Here is a 4,685-nt window from a genome sequence, read left to right as displayed (position 1 = left end):
CAAGAAATGCAGTATGCATGTTTTTTTTTGTGGGAAGAAAGGGGGGGGTTGTATCATCTTCATCCTGAGTTATCTTCACCTTGGCACACTGCAGACAGCAACCCCCCTCCTCCCAGACCACTGGGCTCGTAGCTCCTCAGCCGCTATCGTTTTCCACGACTGGCTAAATTGATTTTAATGGCAAACACTTGCATTTTCCTTCACGACCCCCCCTTGCCACCCTCTCTTTCATTTCTGTGCAAGCGTCGTCACGCCCTGCCATATTACTTCACAACAGCGTCTGGGCTACTTTCCAGGGCTATTGGACTAAGAACTGACGATTCCCTCTCGAGGTCCCAAGGAGATAATCTCATGTCATTTCTTATTTGCATAACATTATTTAAAATTTAATGTAATGGCATTAAGCTATAGTCTGCCCTCCTCCACTCCAAATCCACATGTGCTTCTGCAATATGAGAGCCAACAAGCCAACTGATATGAGCTTGTCTCTGTCCTTTCTCTCTCTCTCTCTCTCTCTCTCTCTCTCTCTCTCTCTCTCTTTCTTTTCTTTTTCTTTCTCTCTTCTTTGTTTTCCTCTCTTTCCTTCCTTCCTAGCGTTGACAGAAGGTGATACTGAGTGCAGTATAATGTTGGGACTCATTACCAGATTCACCCAGTGTGGTCCATTCAGAGGGAGAAGAAAAGAGGGAGGAATTCATTTTCCGATACAAAGTTAAAACAAAAGCCTCGGAGCCTCGGATGGTACGAGGCCAAGACTTTGCCCTGAGGAACCAGCCTCAGATACCATTCCATTTGTCTGCCTCCAACGTGTCCTACTTAGGAACTGCAATGGGATTCAATTAGGCTGGAACCAAGAGGCGCTGATGATTAATTTATTAATGAATACAATCGGAGTAGGATGTTGTGATGAGACGTCTCATTTGTAACGGCTGTTGCAGGCAGGGACAGAGAGGATCAGAAGATGTCGGAGGCTACAGGGAGCTAGCGGCACAGTGGCCCAGTGTTTGAGAGAGCCAGTAGTTAGCGCAGTGGGGGGATCTGACATCCACACACACATCATGTCCATGGATGTCCACAGATATACACAAACATATACAAACATACCAACACACTCACACACACATACACACACATGCATTGCACACACACACACACACACACACAAACACACACACACACACACACACACACACACACACACAAACACACACACACACACACACATATAAACACATACACATACATGCGCACACACTCCATGCGGTTAAAAAAACAGACAAAGGCTAAAGGCACAAACAAACATCTCTTTGAGAAAAATACACTCACATGGACTAGTTTGACAAAAACACACACATGCAAACATACACACATATACATACAGTAATATATGCAAGCGCACATGAAGTACTATGTACTCCCTAGCAGAGCATCACCAGCACATTAAAAATAAATCCATTCAAAGTCAATTTGTGGGATGTTTGGTGATGTGGGGCAACAATACCCATCTCTGCTCGGGGAATTGCATATTTCTAACCCTCTCTCCGAGGCATTCCTTTGTCTATCTTTTTTTGCTGTGATTAAAAATACAATGATGAATGCATATTTTTTCCAGATGAATAACTTGAAGGAGTTGGCAGCGGATAAATCACAGGACTGCACTTTGTAGTGACTCGCCAGATCACTCTCATTCTGATTCACATGTCCACACGCCGGCCTCATCACAGCTCTTCAAAGTTCACATGGACCACAGCCCGACCGGTGACACATCCGGAAGCGTACCGTCAGAGATATTTAATTCTATATGCCTGCCGGCAATCACCGTAAATGCATTACCCCTGTGTGTGAGGCAATATCGGGTAAGTTTTGGGGAAGCACGACTCCCGGTTTTATTTCAGCCTTGTTCAAGTGAGGAGCACTCCGCTGCCATTCTCCAGCTGATAGCTTTTCATTAAATCACATCTTTTATTAGCCTGCATGGCCAGTAACTCAACTTCAGTTTTCTTTTTAATTGACTCCACTCTTCCCCCCCGCAGGAGGCTCCTGACAGAATGAGTTGTCGGTGTCGGTGTCGGCACCAGTTCCTCCCGCCAGCAACCCAACAGTCCTGCTGTTGGCTGCCAAGCCCAGCGAACACAGCCATCTTGCTTCTCGCGTTTGTACCAACCACACACCTCTCTTCACCCAACACATCTCGCAATGCTGTCTCACTCTACCCTGCTACAGCTATGCTATTATAGTGTCTTACTTACAAGACGAAGGTGATGGTAGAGTAGAATTGCTATAACTAATACACACAGAACGGACATGAGATATAAGTAAAGCATGTTGGCGGGAGCTGCTCCTAGTGTGTGTGTGAATGTCAGGGGAGGTTTTACCGGCCCGATTGGAGAGGGTCTCCGCAGAGGTCTCGGTGCGGCCCTTTGGCCTGGCCTGCCCAGCTCTTTCTGAAGTCCTCCCTCCAGACAGGCCACAGCGCCAGGAGTAAGGGCCCCTTGCCTCACAAGCCGACTTCAGAGAGCCAGCCCCGCGCGCCTCCCAAGGCTTTGAAGCCAAAATAGTCCAGGAAGTTCCTGCCTTAAGAGGTGTCCCAGCGGGCCTTGATCCCAGGGATGGGCAAGGGGAGGAAATGAAGGCGAGTGAGAGAGAGGGAGAGAGAGAGAGAGAGAGAGAGAGAGAGAGAGAGAGAGAGAGAGAGAGAGAGAGAGAGAGAGAGAGAGAGAGAGAGAGAGAGAGAGAGAGAGAGAAGGGGGAGAGAGACAGAGAGAGAAAGAGAGAGAGAGAGGGGGGGGAGAGAGAAAGAGAGAGAGAGTGAGAGGGAGAGAGAGAGAGAGAAAAGAGCGAGAGGGAGTGAGTGAGAGAGGGAGAGAGAGAGGAGGGGAAGAGGAGAGGAGAGATAGAGATGAGACGAGCTCTCCTGAGCTGGCGAGAGGGTGTAGAGAGCAGACTCTGGAGCCCTCCTTCACAAAGAATATACTATGCTGGTTTTTAACGCGGTTACTCACCAAATTAAGAGGGGTGGGAGAGAAAGAGAATGCCTTAATATCTAGCTGTATTTCTTTTCCGACGGGCACCAGGAGGAAGAGGGCTTGCCGTGTAATGATGGGTGGAAGCAAGCTTTTGTGGTTTGCGGGAGTCGTACGAGCTCCACCTCAGAGCGGCCGGCTAGGCTAGCCATAACAAGACGTCGGCTTTGCCCGAGGAGCCCTCTAAATAAACATGCTCCTCTCCAAACCTCTGTTTGCTTTTCTGGCTGCCCACGTGATTTTTTTCTTTTTCCACCCCTCGTTCTTTTTCTCTCCTCTAACCCAAGTGAGCGCCATTTATCAGCAACGATGAGCTGTCAAACACAGGCACCGCGGTGAACCCCCGTGCCCTGGTCAACGCTGATAGATACACACCGGCACGCACGGAGAGCAAAGGAGGCAGAGACCCAGGAAGCGATATGGGGTGGAAGCGGCAGACAGGGCCACATCTGTCACTCATGACACAACTAGTTTAAATATTAGGCCTTCCAAGCGATCCCCTCGCACCCAGTCCCCGAAGTGTGCATCTCTTTAAAGTGCCATTATCAATAAAACATGCCGCGCGGCATCCGAGTCGCTCATTACTGCTAACACTTCCTGTAACACCTTTGAAAAATGCAGAGGGGATAAATCGATTGAGCCACGTATGGTGGCTCCTGTCTCTGTTTTTACTAAGCAGGAGACAGGGAGAAGAGAGAGAGGGAGAGTAGAACAGAGAAAGGATGGGAGAGAAAGAGGAGAGAGAGAGTATGTGTGTATGAGAGACAGATAGAGAGAGAGAGAGAGAGAGAGAGAGAGAGAGAGAGAGAGAGAGAGAGAGAGAGAGAGGAGAGAGAGAGAGTACACGTGCACACCGCGTAGCCGCGAGATGAAAGCCACTGCACCTGTCAAACAAACTGCTGGAACTGTGATAAATTAATGATCAAATGGTATGGTGAGATGTACAGTGGTGCTGCCGAATCCTGTAAGCACCAGGGCCCGCGCCTCGCAAGAAAGGGTGGGGTGGAGGAATACGGAGAGGAAGAGGAGAAGAGAAGAAGGAGGCGGAAGAAGAAGAAGAAGAAGAAGAAGCAGAAGCAGAAGAAGCAGAAGAAGAAGAAGAAGAAGAAGAAGAAGAGGAAGATGAGGAGGAAGAAGAGAACAGGAGGCAATGCGACTGACATCAAAACATCCCAGAGCTGAGAGGAGCTTCCTGTACCTTCAAAGGAAAGGGAGGGACTTGGCTGCTCTCCGTCGGGACAGTGGCACAGCCAGTGGGAGGGAGGGGCGAGGAGGGGACCGCACGCCTGTGTGTGTGTGTGTGTGTGTGTGTGTGTGTGTGTGTGTGTGTGTGTGTGTGTGTGTGTGTATGTGTGGGGAGGGGGGTGGGGGGTGTCAGGGAAAGCCACTCACCTCTGAAAAGCAAACAGAGGAGGCAGGGAGCCGAAGACCCTCATAGGAGACCCCCACGTCTCCCTACGTTTGAAGCTGCGCTCCTCACACACGCACACACACACACACACACACACACACACACACACACACACACACACACACACACACACACACACACACACACACACACACACACACACACACACACACACACACACACACACACACACACACACACACACACACACACACACACACACACACACACACACACACACACACACACAC

Source organism: Sardina pilchardus, chromosome 11 (genome assembly GCF_963854185.1).
Source record: "Sardina pilchardus chromosome 11, fSarPil1.1, whole genome shotgun sequence".
Lineage (NCBI taxonomy): Eukaryota > Metazoa > Chordata > Actinopteri > Clupeiformes > Clupeidae > Sardina > Sardina pilchardus.
This window is presented reverse-complemented; position numbering follows the sequence as displayed.